This window comes from Vespa mandarinia, chromosome 18 (genome assembly GCF_050613455.1).
Source record: "Vespa mandarinia isolate Hongniang chromosome 18, ASM5061345v1, whole genome shotgun sequence".
Taxonomy (NCBI): domain Eukaryota; kingdom Metazoa; phylum Arthropoda; class Insecta; order Hymenoptera; family Vespidae; genus Vespa; species Vespa mandarinia.
Genome location: NC_140827.1, coordinates 3,557,724 through 3,576,154, shown reverse-complemented (window position 1 = coordinate 3,576,154; position 18,431 = coordinate 3,557,724). Strand labels below are relative to the sequence as shown.

The following is an 18,431-nucleotide window of genomic DNA, read 5'->3' as shown; positions in this document are numbered from 1 at the left end:
TTTTTTTTTTTTTTCTGCAACGCTTTCACTCCACATTTTCTTTCCTCGGCAAAGCTGCTTTTCCGTTCTTGTGGACTGATCCGTATGCTTTCGAGCGGATTTATTCGATTCTGGATTCTCCGTCCGACTATCAAGATGGATGGAAATGACTAGAACTATAGGGAATGATAAATGATGTCTGGTATATGCTAAAGAAACGAAATGTTCCTATTCTATATGATATATATATCTCTCACCGAAGGTGTATATCCCATTTGAATGTCGTACAAAAATCTAGTGACTTTTCTATATCACTATTTCATGAGTCTCATTTTCAAATTCGATTTCATAGATTTTAATCATCTTTCTTTTTTTTTATTTTCTTTGGTGGTAGTAACATTATTTGGATTGACCTAAAGGGAATGAGAGATGTTAGATCAAATACGAACGTGCAATAGAAACGAGATAACGGGATAGGTAGTTCGATTGACACTTACTCGTCTCGATTCCTTTTAGTTCGAAAGAACGATCTTTGTTCGATGACCGCAGTTCCGGCCGCAAACAAACCGTAACTACATCGGACTAGGATAGCCAGTATCTATGTATGTTAGGATGTACCTACTGGTCTAACGGTGCTCTCGATAGAGGGTAACTAAGTTAGGTTTGAAAGGTTTGAAAATAAAATAACATCGTATATATATATATATATATATATATATATATATATATATATATATATATAATGATATCGATCGATCGAGATTAAAAGACGAATTTTAAAAAGAAATAATTTTTAAATAGTATTAATTCTAAATACTATCTATCATTATTAAATCTTATCATTATTGAATGCTTCCAATTTCAAAACGTCAAAGAATTATAGAAAATATTTGTTATCCCTTTGAACGTTCATTTTTATTATACACATAATTCATTCTGTAAAATACTGAATAAAAACTTGATGGGTCATACGTCAGGTTAAATAACCCGATAAAACTTGAGACTGGATTTTGATGAATGTTTCAGGGATTATTGATTGATAAACGAATTCCCTTTGAATACGTTCTCTTGTCGTTCGATATATGTCTTGAATAAAGTATATAGTTGAGTACAGCCATGCTAGTAGGTAGGTATGTCAAAGAGTAGGTAAAAGTCGACGTTGCTGATTGAAAGATTAGGGGTTTGGTAAAAAGTATTCACTGTACTGTTGAAAAAAAAAAAGAGAGAGAGAGAAAGAGAGTCTAAAGCCTCTCTTGCATAGGAAGTCATGGTAGGATTTAACGCTTACTCGAGCATCTTTCAATCGTCGAATAGACGAAGTACCACTTTGTGCACTCTTTTCGTGCAACTCTTTTTTCCTGTCTTTTGCATTTCTTCTCTTCATTTTTGTACCCTCTCTAACATTTTCTCTCTCTCTCTCTCTTTTTTCTTTTTCTTTTTTTTGTCTTTTTTTTTCTCTTTTTTCCTTTAGCCCCTTCTCCCTATCGTCGTCGTCGTCGTCGTCATCGTCGTCGTCACCTCTTACATGGTCACGACGTCTAATTCAAAACCTCGTCGTCACCAATCTTCCTCTCAACTCCTTCTCATTCTATCCTTCTCTTACTCGTTCACTTCACTCTAGTAATACTCTCTTCCTTTCTCTCCGTTCAAGGCAATTAGTATTCTCTGTACGTTCCCGTCAATGGCGGTACTCTTTTTGCTCGGGTTTTAGACTCTTCGAGTCCGGATGAAAATCTGGACGTTGTTACTAATCGCTGCTTCACGAAAGTTGCTAATGGATTCAAGGGTCACACTCTTACTTTATCTATCCAAGTACTTATCCCTCGACTCGACCTTGATATGAATATTAAGTTCGACGTTATGCGACATGATTATATAATTAATGAGAAAATATATTAAGAAGACACTTTTGATTTTCTCCTTACTAGTTTCTTTTTTTTTTTTTCTTGTTACATCTTCTGTAATATTCATTAATAGCGTTTAGAAGTTTAGGAAGAACATTTTATAATCTAGATATACATATGTATGTCTTACGATCGATCACTTAATTAATTAATTTTTCTTTCTTTTTACAAATGACAAAATATGAATCGTATTAAAAAGAAAGAAAAAATATATTTCTATTTTACAATGATACATTAGATTTCGCATATTAACAGAAGTATGTATTTTAAACTATTCTAAAACAACTTGGTTTGGTTTCTATTGTCTAACAAAATGTCAGTCGAAACGTAACTTGGGGTTGGTCAGTTTGGGCTGGTTGCCAAGTCAAGTTTCTCTTACCAATCGGTGCAGTCCACTGGCAGTATTGTGTTGGTCGTTTACTACACTTGGTGTCTCGTTTCACCCTACGATTTTTTTTCTCTCTCCTTTTCTCTCTCTCTCTCTCTCTCTCTCTCTCTCTTTTTCTCAGTTTCCCCCTTACCCCAAAAGTATCACCAGTTTTGTTGAAGTATCGTTAGCATCGTCACATCGACGGCACGTTCGACCCATACCCTTAGGCTTACTTTCTCGAAACCATCCCTCGTATTACACGCCCTCTTGGGACGAAATACAAAAGCTTTTGTCTTCTTCTTCGTCTTCTTCTTCCTCTTACTCTTAAGATTTCTACTTGCTTCTATTACACGTCGTTTTTATCAAACGAATTCAGTTCGTAAAGAGAGAAATAGAAATATAGATAGAGATAGAGACACACTCTCTTTCTCTCTATATCTTTATCTATCTATATATCTATCTCTATTTCTCTTTTTCTCATTGATATTTTCTGAGTAGAAGTAAGGTTCACTTGATATAAGTTTTCAAATAATATATTCTTCAGAAAATAATTTTAATATTAATAAATTTTCGTTTATCTCGATTTAGTATAAAAATAATATAAATAAAAAGATAAAAGAAAAAGAATTGAAAAAATGTGAAGTCTTTCATATACAAATCGATAATCAAACGTCAAACGTAGAATTCGGTTCATAGAAATACTTATTCCATAATATATATACATATATATATATATATATATATATATTTATATATATATAGGAGAAAAAGAAGGGTGTAGTCGTGTCTATTCGTCGATTCTTATGCAGATCATCAGAAATAGGAAGACCTGAATTTTCGAGACGGAGTTTGAAAGAGGAACGATCAAATTTTCTAGGGATTCTTTGCCTGTCTAAAAGTTGGTTCTCGCTCTAGCTCTGTTGAAAGGGATCATAGTTATTCGATGGTGGAACGAACATAAAGAAGTTATCACCGAGTCCAGTACGAAGTCCATTCGATCGATAGATTTACTAGATGCGATCTAAAAAAGCGTTGTTATCAAGATATTCGACTGTTTTGATTTATAAAAAAAATAAAAAAAAAAAAAAAAACAAAAAAAAAAAGAGAAGCATGAAAAACACTTATCTTTCTTACATATGTATTGTATATTATATATATATCTTTCTTTTTTCTTACTTAATATTCTCCAAAGTTAATGACAATCAACTTGCTTGGGGTTTTGTTTGTCACGGGATCGATAATAGTAGCAATGTAAACCGAATGTTCGAATCGCTTAAATTATTTTCAGAACTGTTGGATAATTAAGGAAGTTTTGCTTGAAAACAATTAGTACTGACTCGAGGCTAGCTTACTCGAGACTCACGACTTTACTTTGCAAAGTTGATGTTAGGAACAAGAAGAGTCACTGTTCCAAATACTGTTTCTCTATCTCGTCTATTCTATTTCTCTTTTTCTTCATTGGAAAATTAGTTACGAGATTGGTACTATGGACAATAAATTTAAACGAAAACGATCGACAATTTAAAAATTTTCTTCTTTTATATTTTATTCGATATTATAATATCAAGCGTTATCATCTTTATCATCGAAAATATTTTATAATATTCTATTTTATTGTCTAATACTTGGACGTTTTAACGTCAAAAACATTGTTTCGTTCTTATTTCGAAATCGAAACTTTGACATTTCTCCATTGGATATTCAAATGATATCATTCGAAACATCGAAAGCACTTGCGCATATTGATAATACTATGTGCTGTTAGTACCACGTAAGGTGAACGTGAGAAACGTCAAAGCCAGAAGAGACTTTCTATCCTATCAAATTTACTTCTGACCAGAATACTATATATTCCTATACACACACACATATATATATATATATATATATATATATATATATATATTATATATTTAGAACCTTACAATTTTATTTTGCATAGGACACGTATTTTCTTTTTTTTTTTTTTTTATTTCTTGGAAAACATATTTATTCGTTAACATCAATCAGAAATAAAAAAGATTCCTAATAAAACATTTTTAAGGAACAAAGTAAACAATAGGATATTCATATTTATGGCATTTGAATGTCTACGAAAGATAAACGTCCATAATAATAGTGCACGTTATGTTGAACGAAATGTATGTATGTAGGTTGAGGTACAATATATGTAGTTTAATAGAGTCGTTCGATAAAATATAGTGCGACGTCGTTTTCGTTAAGAAAATTCTCAGATTTATATTCTCATAATATATATATATATATAGTGAAATATAGATCAGTATATAATACTTAATATGTGGTACTACGATACGATGACATTGGGATTGAGAGATCATGGCTTTTTTTCTTTCTCTCTCTCTCTTTTTTCGTTGACGTTAAAAAAAGATTCTTTTGACAGTGATATCAACGAAAGCTTGAGAGATTTATTATTTTCCCATTTTTCTTTCATCCCCTTGTCAACCCCCGAAAACGTCCATTATCTGTTTCAATTAGAGTTGGATTATATATACTTGTGAGTTAAGTTAAATATTATTTTATAAAATTTTCTTCGTCGAATGATAAATATCCATTTAGATCGTTCATCTCAAATACGTTTCTATATTTTTATCAGACATATGTTATTTCATCCAATGATTATTTTTAACAGGAAAGGAGAATGAAGGAAAAGAAAAAAAAGAAAAAGAAGGTACTCTTCTTCTTTAAATATATAGATACATACAAATGTATATATATACATATATATATATTCAAAATAAAAATTCAACTTTCTTATTCCTCTTTCTCCTTTGGTCCCTTGAGGTTTTCGATATTCCAAAATATCGTGATAGCTTTGAATCACGCTTACTATCATCGAAATAAATCCTGATCTTGAAATTCTTTTTTTCCCCCTTGGTATAAAATACAATACACAAGTTTCTTTTTATCCCTTAGATTTTCCAACGATGATAGAAATAGTAGTGTATAGGTATAAAATCTGTATGTCGATTCGAGATTCGTGAATCTTTAGAAGGTGTAAGGCTTAGAAGAAATTCTAAATAGGTCTCTTGTGAATAGAAATCATAGTTTTTACTTATATTTCTTCCTTTCTTCTTATCGTGGATAAGAGAGAGAGAGAGAGAGAGAGAGAGAAAGGGATAGAAAAAAAAAGAAAATAGAAAAAAGAAAAGAAAATCCCCTTTAAACAAATCAATAAAAAAAAATTGAAAGAAAAAAAAAATCTGAAAGGAATATTTCGTTCGAAAGATTGAAAATCAAATAAATCGAAATAAATAAATAAATAAAGTATGAAATTTAAAAATGTTTGATATGACTGACGGATCGATAAAAAGGAGAAAAAAAAGTGTTAGGCCAAGCATCAGAGGGCCTATCTTTATCCTTTTGCATTTCTCTAACGATTTTCAAGAGAAAAATAATATGAAAAGAAAGACAATAATAATAATAATAATAATAATAATAATAATAATAATAATAATAATAAAAGAACAGAATAAAGTAGATGAATGCATACATCGGGTATTCTCGACTTTAGTTGAACTATGCAAATAGATAAAAGTGCATTCATGGTCATATTATTAAATTCTTATCGTTACGCTTGAACGATTCAAAGCTCATCGGTATCCATCTCTCTCTTTCTCTTTCTCTTCCTCTTTTTCTTTTTTTTTTTTTTTCTTGAAAATGTAGATAGAAAGAAGAAGAATGGTTGACAGTATGCTAAAAGGAAAGAAAGAGTGAGAGAGAAAGAGAGGAAATCTGGTATCGTCTATCTCTTTCTGACTTACTATGTATTTTTCCCATACGTTTCTACTCTTTCTCTGCGTTTCCTTCCAAATATCGCGAAACTCTGTACCTTCTTCGAGATCTTTCTTTCTTTTTCATTCTATCTCTGGTTCTCTCTCTCTTTCTCTCTCTCTCTCTCTCTCTTTCTTTCTCTCTTTCTCTCTCTCTCTCTCTCTCTCTCTTTCTCTTTCTCTCTATTCTTTTCTTCAAGCTTTCCTCAAACGACAGCGTCACGGAGTTATTGCCGACGTTTTTATTGCACAAGTTATTGCGTATATCAGGACCTTACTTCGGCGGCCAACAAAAATTTCTCTTGTTATTTTTGAAGAAAAAGAAACATAGGTAGACGTAGAGAATAGCTAGATCTTTCTCAAAATATATTTTGAATATCAGAGAGATAGATAGATAGATAGAGAGAGAGAGAGAGAGAGAGAAAGAAAGAGATGAATTTTTTTAAGTTTCTTCTATCCTTGAAAAAAAAATATTTGAAATTTTTTGTAATATGAAATAAAATGAAATATGCATATATATATATATATATATATATATATATATATATATATATATTTATAGATTATAAATTATGCATATACAGTATCTACTTTTAATTAATTTAATATATCATTGTTTCATATTTGTTCTTTCAGGTTCCCATCAGCGTATATCAAATTTTTCCCAGTAGATTCATCTCAATAAAGATCATCGATCAAAATTGACTTTAATGTAAGTAATGTAAATTTTTAAATGTAATTTATTCTTTTTTCTTTTCTTTTTTTTTCTTTCTTTCTTTTTTTTTTTTTTTTTTTTTTTTTTAGAAATATCGAATAGAGTTTCTGTTTAAGAGCTTATACCTTACTTAACCTGTAACAGATACAATTTTTGATAGATCGTATCCAATAGATCGATCACAGCTCGGTGGTAAAGATCCTTTATCATCGGAAGAAACAAAGGGATTCGACCTCGATCGGAAAAGTAAATCGAAGCGTGAATCGTACGCTTCGTGGAGCGTAATAAATCGCTTACTCTTTAGTGAACGTGGCCTAGTCCTCGTATATGTCTTCTTTTTTCTATTTTATTCTTTTTTTATACTCTCTTTCTCTCTCTCTCTCTCTCTCTCTCTCTCTCTCTCTCTTTTTTCTTCTTTCTTTTTTCTATTCTTTTTTTTTTCTTTTCTTTTCCCATTTTACCGATATCTTGAAAGCAAACATTTTCACTTCCTTTTTCTTTCTTTCTTCTTCCTTTTTTTTTTGTTCTTTTTTTTTTTTTGTTTTTTTGAAACGATCTCAATCCTTTTCAAGAACTATTTATTTCGAAATTACTTTTTCTTTTTCTTTTTCTTTTTCTTTTTCATTTTCTTTTCCTTCTATAAACGCGAGCTTGTCAACTGATTTGAATTCGAATCGTCGTGAGTTTGTTTAGTAAAAATTTTCGATTTGTCTTTCCCATCGGGGATATGGTAGGGAGATTTTTAAGCTTGTTCTATTTTTCTCTCGGATATATCTTTTCTCTCGGAATTCTTCCTTCCGAGAGACGGGATATATAGATCGTATGGAGTATGTATTGTTAGTTTGAAGGAGAGAAAAGAATTCGATTTGAATAGGCATATAATAAGTACTTGAAACTGATGTCGATAAGGGCTTTTTTTCGACAGCCGACAAGAATAGTATTGATATTCTCTTCTGCGATGAGCATTCCGTTTTTTCCCCTTCAAATAGATCCTTCCATTATTTTTCTTTCTTTTGAAATTTTCCTTCTTTTATATCGACAGATATAGTACTCTCACATACACATGACTATACTCTTCATTCATCGTTCATTTTTTTATTTATCGTATGTACGTATCTACATGTACATGTGTATATATATATATATATATTATGTATAAGCAAGTACATATATTATTCCATAAAAAGCTGATTAATTAGTTTCTTTGAAACTATGATGTTCAAACCAAAATCACCAGACTTTTTCCGGACATTTGAATTTTATCAGACAAAAACATAACATTAAAGTTTCCCCATTTAATTAATTTCACAAAGAAAAATGATTAATATAATAAGAATAATAATAATAATAATAATAATAGTAGATTTTATTTAACACAGAGAAATTAAAATCGCATGAAATAATTTTGTTAATTCGAGACCCCGGATAAATTTGATTTGGAATAATATATAATACGATATATAATGATAAAATTTAAATTAACGTCCTGTCAAACGAAATCATTTAAAGAGAAAGAGACGGAAAACGGGAGATTTGTAGGAAGCCGATAATCCTCTTTATGATTCACAAGGGAATATTAGAGGGTTAGATGAAGCAGGGTTATAGGTGCATAGGTCGTAAAAGGGTCTCGAGTCACAGGCAGGAAGACGCAACCCAGACGCTCATTACTCTTCCTTCGAGTCACGTTAGAATATTTGAATATGCTCGGCTTATCGTCGAGTTTTCCTTCCTCTCTCCTCCTCCTTTCTTTTTCTTCTCTTCTTCTTCTTCTTCTTCTTCTTTCTTAGTGATAGGTGGGAGGAGTAAAGAGAACAACTCGTAGAGAAGGTGTAAAGGGTAGACAGATTTATGACAAACGATTTGTCTAAGAAAAGTTCTTCCTCCTTTTGTTCTTTTCGTCTTTATCTCTCTCTCTCTTTCTTTGTGTCTAACATTCTTCATCATTTTTCCACATATCCATTTTCTTTTCTTTTTATTTCTCTTTAAACGATGAGTAATCATAATAACGATGAGTATTTTGATGTAATCGAATAAAAATTACAACTCTATCTCGAAATCTTTTCTTTTTTTTTATAATTAAAAATATCTTCGAATTTCATTAAGTAAAATTTTTCGACTCGAGAATTAATCGATCATTAAACTCTTTAACTCAATATATATATATATATATTTATGTATATAATGAATAAATTGTAAACAAGGGTTTGGTGCATTTATCACGCGTTAAGTTTCTAATGGCTTATCTCTGACGTTGCTTCGAACTTCGTCTGTATTGTTTCGTGAGCAGTAATCCGTAGGTAAACACAGATCAGGTTGTCCAGGAAATTGTGCTTCGCTCAACAGACAGGTGTTTCCTGTTCGTACTCCTTGTATCTCTCTAGTGACCGTCTAATCTCATTGACTTAGTCTACCTACACACACATATATATATATTTAATTAATTTTAATTCAATTTAACTTAAGTTAACTGTGACATGATCTTTTTTTCTCTGAATGAAATTTAATCATTGAATTGAAATGTATTCTCTTTTTTCCTTTCTTTAGGAAAGGTAAATTTTTTTTTCTTTTTTTTTTTTTTTTTTTGTTTAGAAATCTTTTTCATCTTTGATTACTATCGAGGAAAATAAAATAAAATTATTATATGTATAATAAATTTTATCTTGGGACAAATTTCGAGATTATCGAACGATTATAGGGACGATGATGATAAACGAAGGGAAATACGAGGGAGTATCTCATTATAATTCTAACGATATGCGAAGACGGTGCTAAGCGATTCTAATTAAGTGGAATCGAGCGTAGGAAGGTACATCATTACCGTACCTTAAATTAAATGCTTTCTAACAACGGATCTCTCTATCCGATGGTATGATATTAGGAAGAGAGAGAGAGATAAAGATGGGAAAATAATACCTTTAGGAAGAACATTTGCAAATGTATAATACGAATGGTTACATTCTAATCACGGTTCTCTGTTGTCTCGTTTATACGGGCTTAATTATTCATGTATCTATTATTTCCGTACATGCGCGTGCAAATTTTCACGTGTATTAGACGCGATTGCTAATGACGATTGTACGTTTTAGCTGTAGGTGTATCTATAATATCAATCAAGATGAAAGTGCATATTATGTATAATATTGTTCAGAATTAACTGACTATGATTCATTCGGTGTAATTACTTATCTATAGAAAATCTATCTTGTAAATTTTGTTAGTTGATCATTTTGGAAGGGGTGGTTTGATTAGGTGAAGATTTAGAAAAAAAAAAGAAAAATAATAATAATAGTAATAATAATAATAATAAAAATAAACAAAGCAAGAAATTCTTAATTAAAGAAATAACCATAAAGGTCCAATCAAATTGAAGTTTACCAAAAGTAATTTTATTTTATTAAGACATTTGTGAAGTTCGAACTATGTTTCAAACAACTACGATGAAATTCCTTAATGTGGATGAAAGCTTCCACGTTAACGTGACCAAAACTATGTACGTTATTTAGATCGAGAAAATTCGATTTTCTCTTAGTTAGCAATAGATTCAATGAAATTCTTGTGGGTGTCTCCATTAACCCTTATGATCTTGGGGGAAAAGTAAGTAATATTAACGGAAAATTTCCTACCACGGAACGTTAACGGGAAAATCGTTAACGTTTAAAACGAACAAATTCCATTCAAAGCGTATCCTTCTTCACACGTGTTCACGGTACAAAGGATTCCCATTCACAGTTAACAATGAGTATGCCATTATCATTGAGTTCGCTAGATTTAATTTCCCGATAAACCGTGCATGTATGTATGCATGTACGTACATTCGTACATACGTAAGTATAGAAGGGCAATTCGATGAGAGAGAGAGAGGGAGGAAATGTCGTGGGGTCCTCGCGTTATGTTGAAGATTATCGTAGCTCAAATATTTCCGATAAGTCGGTCGCATTCCCTAGCACCCTTTGTGCATGGCTAAGTAGCTATAATTCAGCCTACGAGCTACATCAGTCGGCAATATCCAAGGTAATAAATTAAATCAAAGAAGATAATCCAGATGAGTCTCTCTCCTCGGTGTCTCTCTGTTCTATGGGGATATCTATAAGGCCTTGGTCCGTAGCCAATGTCATAATGGAAGCCTGTAGTATCATCTAGGCAGAGTAACACCTATGAGTAATCTGCTTTATACGAGATCTCCTTTCAGAGACTGCATCTCGATCCCTTTGTCCTATTCTGCTCTCACCCTCTCTCTCCCCCCCTCCCTCTCTCTCTCTCTCTCTCTTTCTTTTTCTACGTAGTCGCTTGTATCGATTTCCCTACCTACGAGTTTCTCTTTCTCTCTTACTCTCATTTGTTCAGGTTCATACAATTTGGCATCTCTCTCCAGCAGAATCTCGTGTTTTCTCGTACACCTGCTCTTTCTCTATTTATCTCTCTCTCTCTCTCTCTCTCTCTCTCTCTCTCTCTCTCTCTTTTTCAACATCGACACGCGTTTACAGTTGAATTTCCATGTACACACCGTATGAAGGATTTTAACCTAACTCTAAAATCTCCGTCGTTGTTTCACACGACTAAAGAGAATACATTACGTAGGCATCAAGCATGTGCGAGGGTAGGGATACGTTTTAGGGAAAGCTGGAGTAACACTGATTAGGAAAATTTACGGAAAATGCTTTCAGTCAAAACTAATTAAACCCGGGTAATCCTCTACGGTCCGGATTTGAGGATACGATCCTCTACGTAGTTTCACTGTTTTAGTTCAGAGCCTTATTGTTAAAAAAAACATTTCTCATTTTATTTCGATATTGAAACGACGTATTAATTCGATCATTTATATACGATTAGAATTTTTCATTGACTTATGAAAATGGGAATTAGAATCGATCGAGTTAGAATAATAGTATAAAATAATATTTGTAGGAAATGAAAAAGAGAAAGAAAAAATGTAAATAAATAAATAAATAAAAGGAAGAGAAAAGAAAAAAATTGGATACAGATCACAATAGCAAAAATAATTGAAGCTTTAAAAAGCTTTAATATCATTAATAGATACAATTTGATTCTATCTATTACGAAACTCGATATATTTTGGATTTTCAATTGAATCGACGCAATCAGACGAAATAAACGAACATTGGTTTGCCGACCTCTTTTTATATACACTTTTTCTCTCTCTCTCTCTCTCTCTCTCTCTCTCTCTCTCTTTTTCTGTCAAAGTAGGTATATAGGTATATACATAACTCGTATTACATCGGCTCTCGTTTCAACGTCAACTATGCTGCAGGGGGTGGTGAGGGGGCGGGAAGAGGGTGTTGAACAATTCTCGCAAAAATGTTCAGCGTGCCTTCGTTGAAAAAGCGCGGAACGTAGAAAAACCGTGGAAACCGATCCGCTCTTGCGGAAATTCGAAATGAGAGCGTGTAAGATATCGTATACCAGAGATAACTACCATGATATCACGCGAATACTTCCAATAAAAAGTTTCGTCGCGAAATTCTTTCTTTCTCTCTCTTTCTCTCTCTCTCTCTCTTTCTCTCTCTCTCTCTCTCTCTCTCTCTCTCTCTCTCTCTCTTGGTTCATAGCAAGCTGACTTGCTCTCCTCGTATATGGATCTCATTTCATCTTACATAGAAAAATCGACTGACTTCGTATCCTCTCATCTTTCTTTTTCTATTTCCTATCCTAGCTTCTATTCCGTCCCTCTCTTCACCCCATCCCCAATCTCTATACTTCGGAAAAACTTTTTAATTTCTCTTCCCAGCCTGCAATACAAACTTTTCCTCTTTCGTCTAGTTCAACGTTCCCTCTCCCACCTATCATCTTGCCCTGCTCTGAATCCCTCTCCATTCCCTTCCCTCCCCCCACCTGTTCCATCATAATGAAATCCATCCCAATTGCAAGATTTCTTTTATTGGCATTTATCACGTCGATCATCTCGATCGTATCGTTTGTATAATATGTTATTTATCATTTCTTTTTATCATTGACAGATAAAATTCTACGTATCAGCTGTAATCAGTCGTCTTCTTTTCTTTTTTTTTTTCTCTCTCCTTTTTTTTTTTTTTTCTTATTATATTCTTCTTTCTCGTTACTTTTATTAAATACGAATCTTTTAATTAATTCTTTTATCAAAATACAAATTTTGATAAATCCATGTATCGGTATGTCAATCAATTTCTTTTTCATTTTTTATTCTTTTGTTCCTTGTCTTTCTCGTTTCCGTTATTAAAAATACGTCCATACAGTCGTTAAAATATTATTAATTTCTAATTTGAAACGTTTTAATCAAGCAATCGGGGAAGGATCTATAATTTCAGTGACCTCGTGTCGCAACCAGCCGTGGTCTAGCTCGACGATTATGGAACGTTCGAATTCGTCGAGCTCGTAATAACGAGCATTAATCTCTTTCCACGGCGAATTTCTAACGCGTCGCTTCGCGTCGTTAAACTTTTCGCTAGACTCCTCTTTTTTCCCTCTCTCTCTCTCTCTCTCTCTCTCTTTCTCTCCCTCATTGTCTCTCTTCCTCACGCCGGACACCGAAGATTTATTTTGTTTTCGAGCCCTCGTAATGTCTTATAAAGTATAACGAAGCGAAGAAAAAGAATGGAAGAAATGGAAAAAAAAAAAAAAAAAAAAAAAAAAAAAAAAAGAAAAAAAAAATATCCAAAATTCAGTTCCTTTTTATTGTTGTTATTATTATTATTATTATATTTTTTTTTTGTTTGCTTATCTTCTTTTTTCTTCAACGAACTATAAGCTCTGATATTTTCCTTAAAATTCTTTAAAATTCTTTTCGTCAAAGCGTAGAAACAATTTTAGACATTTTTCAACAGCACACGACGCTTCAACGTTGATCACAAAAGTTGCGGAATATATCTTAGAGGGAAAGAGAAAGAGGGACAAAAAAAAGAAACAAAAAGAAAAAAAAAGGGAAGACAGACAATGAGAAAAGTGGTATTAAGAGTGATTATTTATTTATCAAAGTTATATTTATTTTTTCTTCTTCGTTTTTTTTTTTCTTTTTTTCTTTTTATTTATATTTATTTCCCTCTTTACTTCCTCGTCGATCTCGATTATATGTGTAAATGACAACTCAATACGATTTTTTTTTTTCTCGAACGAAATTATATCGATACCGAATCGATTATTATTAATCAATACCACTGATTTATACGTTCCCACGAATACGTTAACCACGTTACAGTTCCGTGTCAATTATGTGTTTCTCTTTCTCTCTCTCTCTTTCTCTCTCTCTCTCTCTCTCTCATTCTCTCTCTAATCCATTGCAGAATAGATTACTGGATTTTGTTAATTGCTTTGAACAAAAAAATATCGATAACGATGGATCGATAGAGAAATAGAAAAAAAAAGATATTTTTTTGGTATCGTTGGTATCGCGCCTTCGATCAATTTTTTAGACATTTAATTAACAATGCCACTCTCCTCCCCCTCCTATCTCTCTCTCTCTCTCTCGATCTATTAATCTCACTTATCGATTTTTTCCCTGTTGAAATTTTTTTTCTCTTACTGTATCATTGACGATATTGATAGATTGTAGACTTCATACGTACATAAATGCATATATGTTCGTATACGTAGGATTCATGAGCACGAGCATTTGACCAATTAGATAGGGAAGCCAGTAGGTGGTAGTAGGGGATGTGGGGGTTGAAGATGGGGTGAGGTTGGTGTAGAAATGGCGGAGAAGGCACCTGCCACTATTACCGGTAATGTAATTCTCCACCATCTTGCGTTTGAATTTCCGCGTAAGCTACGTAGCAATTACCATAAACTAAGTAGACGCGATGTTCGGTTGAATAATTGTTCAGAAACGTGTGGGCTCTAAGTGAATTTTGCAATAAGGCTATATGCATACATACGTACATACATACACACATACATACCTTCATTCCCAAATTAATTGTAAAAAAAAGTAATTCATTGCACTAAAGGAATCTCATTGTAATCGATTTCTAAACAAAGAATTTCAATGTACCAAACGAACCAATACATAATATATTAATTAATAATTACATATATATATATATATATATATATATATATATATATATACAAATATACAAATTGTATTTATCAATAATTCGTGTGATCACAAATAGTTTCTCTCTTTTTCTCTTTCTCTTTCTGTTTGTCTTTTTTCTTTTTTTTTTCTTTTTTCTTTTTTTTCTTTTTTTAAGTAATACAACAAGACGATAAAATTTATGGGAGAATGCATAAGTATTCCTGCTATTCGTACCGACTAACTTTAAGTAGATTAATTCGTACTGCCAGAAACATCTAGACGGATTTAATACTGGAATGCGAAAATTCCATGAGATCCTTACTTTCGTTCGAATCTCTCTTTCTCTCAGTCTCTCTCTCTCTCTCTCTCTTTCTCGTATTATCTGTCTCTTATCCTTAATCATAGCAAAACCACCCTTATATGAATAACTATGTGCCTACCTAGCTTATGCAAGCTTTCCTGTTCGAAGGCATCACGAATATAGAATATAGAATTCTCCCTCTCTCTCTCTCTCTCTCTCTCTAGCTCGCGGGTGCGCGCGAGTGCATGCGCTGTCACAGAACAATTTGAATGACGATAGCTCTTTGCCAAAGAATAATGGAATTACCGTAGTAATCGCGATAACTTTCCGGTTTCGAGGGTGCTCTATAACATCGACTATAATACTGTTCTCGTCGAGTATAACTATTCGTACTTTGCGTCGAAGCCCTAGCAAAGCTTTCGGCCATAACCTGGGACAGTTTCTGTTCTATCCAACTTCCCTCCCTCCCTCCTCTCTTACTCTCTCACTCACTCACTCTTTACAGCATGGAAAAGTTACTCAGAGATAGAGAGAAAGGTGAAAGTGCAGGCAGTAATTCGAAAGCGGATTATATAACTGAAAATCCGGGTGCATTCGTGCTGAATACTTCGTCGTTCACTATATATATAGTGTATATATATATATATATATATATGCCTTCTTTTTGGGTAAATCGGTCGAAGGGTATTGGTGAAAGTCCAACGAGATGATATTGGCGACTGTCTACCGTTCCATACTTCGGATAACCGGTATAGTATAGTACGGTTAGATAACAAACGAATAAGATTTTCACCGTAAGCTTTATACAGAGAAAGAGAGTACTTTAACGTGAAATGTGTTATACGGTCGAACGTTTCCTATGATAGATTTAATAAAAAAAAAAAAAAAAAAAAAACATAAAAAACGATAAAAAATAATAGTATAGTACGTGATTAGTACACGGGTCGTAATAACATTATTTTTTGCCTAATTTCTCTTTAGAAGATTGTTATAGGAAGTTTTGTGTTAAGAAAAAAAAAAAAAAATAGGAAAAAGGAATAACGATAAGGAAAAGGAAGAAGGAATATTCATAACGTCGACAGACCGAAATATTTTTTTTTATGTATCGCAGGGAGAAAGATGATACGGTCAACGGGTCCACGTTATAAAATATTTCACTATCACCTATCATTTCCCCCGGCACGACATATAGATTTTTCTATCCTCTCATAGATCAAAAAAAAAAAAAAAAAAAAAAAAAAAAAAGAGAAAAAAAAGGGTCGAGCTTACGAGCGGTACGTAACATGCGTATTCTGATATCTGAAATAACGAGATCGTAAGAAACTCTCAGACAATAACGAAAATCCAAAGTGCCATATCAATCGTACGTTTTCGTTATATTCGGCTCTAAAAAATATTTTCCTTTTTTTCTTCTTCTTTCTTTCTCGATCGATAAGATACTCAAAGATCATCTGTCCATTATCTTTTTTCTATTATTATCCTCTTATTAAATAACACGTATAGTATAGCTCACATAATTTTTTTATTGAAGATACTAATAAACAACCTCAAACAACTTGATTTTATTATCAATAAGGTGTTATCTAGTACAGAGCGAGAGAGAGAGGGAGAAAGAGAGAGAGAAAGAAAATATACATTTGTTTCACGAGATAACAAAGTAAAAAGATTCTCATTATCATTCGACTCATCCGTATCTACATTTAATACGAAGAATTAATTAAGGATGAAAATCGAATAGAAGAGAAAGAGAAAAAGGCAGAGAAAGTCAAAGGATGATGCTAGGGGAAAAAGAAATAGCTGGGGCTATTCTCTCTCTCTTTCTCTTTCTCTCTCTCTCTCTCTCTCTCTGTCTGTCTGTCTGTCTGTCTGTCTGCGTATTTACTTACGTACATTTCGGAGATAAAGAGAATCCTAAAGAGGGACTACTTCAAGTTAGTCGATTTTCTAAAGCACTAACCCTCTATAGCTGGCAGCTAGGCTCTTTGATTCACAGTGATCCAAATTGAAAGGAAAAAGAAGAAGAAGAAGAAAAAAGTGAAAAAGAAAAGAAAGAGAGAGAGAGAGAGAGAGAGAGAGAGAGAGAGAAGGAGAGAAAATCGACTGAACAGAATGACTTGAATTTCAAACGTTTCAGAGAGCATGCGTCCCCTCTTTTGAAATATGAAGAGAATGTTCCGAAGTTATAAGGGCGTGGCAGGTGTGTGTACACACATACACACACACACACTCATATATATATACACAAACACATACACACACATATATATATGGGAGGATGTATGAGTGCGTGCTAGCAGTACCTTCGACCTTCGAACTTCTCTCGTGTGCATCGCTTAGAGGAATGTTAAATCCACTGCCGGCGAGGATGGCCTTATCTCCTGAGCCATCCCGAAGACATACCACCGACTGAGCGCGTATCTCTTTCTTCTTCATATCTCTACATACATTTATATATACATACATAAGAGAATAAAAGTCTGTCTAAGTGTATGTGAAAGATGTCTGGGATATGGACCAAAGAAAGCTAGAAACGGGAAACGATTACGTTTCTAACGGAAAGAGAATGAAAACTAGAAAAAGAAAGAGAACAGACCTAGGGACATCCGTTTTCCGTGACAAAGAACATTCAACATTGCAAATCAATCGTCTACAAATTATCTCTCTCTCTCTCTCTTTCTCTCTCTCTCTCTCTCTCTCTCTCCTCTTCTTCTCTTTTCCGTGAAATTTACACCAGGAACTTTCTCTATTCATCAAGCAGTTAAAGCTGTTCATCACTTTCTGCTCGTAGCATATATGACTTCAATGACAAGTATGAACTACGGAAAATATGAACTACGAGTGCAATATCTCTCACAATCTAGTTAAATATATATATATGTGTATGTATATATATATATATACACAAAATACTTGCAATGAAATATAACTGTAATTAATTAAAAAACAATTAGATGAATTCAATGCATTTCAAAGAGAGAACTTCGACGTTTACTCGTCGGGATACGAAAGAAACGCCTGTTTCAAGAGCTATGAAATGTTTAAACAGATATGGTATTGTTTAAATATTACAAATTGTTTATATAATTCTAAAATATTCTAAAGTATGAATTATGTTAAACTTACGCGTTAGAAATGGGAGAAAGAGGAGCTTCGATGTTTACTCGACGGAGTAGATAAGAAGACTGTCTCAATGATAGTCACCCGTCTTTGAAAAGTTTGTTTTTGTTGACGTAACCTAGAAACCATTCACTCGGTCAAATTTCAACTTTATTTACATAAATATTAATTTAATTCTATTTTATATTTAACGACGCGTATTACGAGCTACATATGTATATAATGTTTATACAAATGAACTTTTGT

The 18,431-nt window shown here is 32.8% G+C and overlaps 1 protein-coding gene across 2 annotated transcripts in view; it reads left to right on the top strand.

Moving 5' to 3' along the window:
- LOC118445202 (uncharacterized) overlaps window positions 1–18,431 on the top strand; it is a 177,147-nt gene that overhangs the window by 81,087 nt on the left and 77,629 nt on the right. For both annotated transcript variants that reach the window (XM_085662476.1, XM_035874294.2), the window contains exon 3: window positions 6,681–6,756. The gene's annotated coding sequence lies outside the window, so the exon portion shown is untranslated. The remainder of the gene's footprint in view (window positions 1–6,680; window positions 6,757–18,431) is intronic.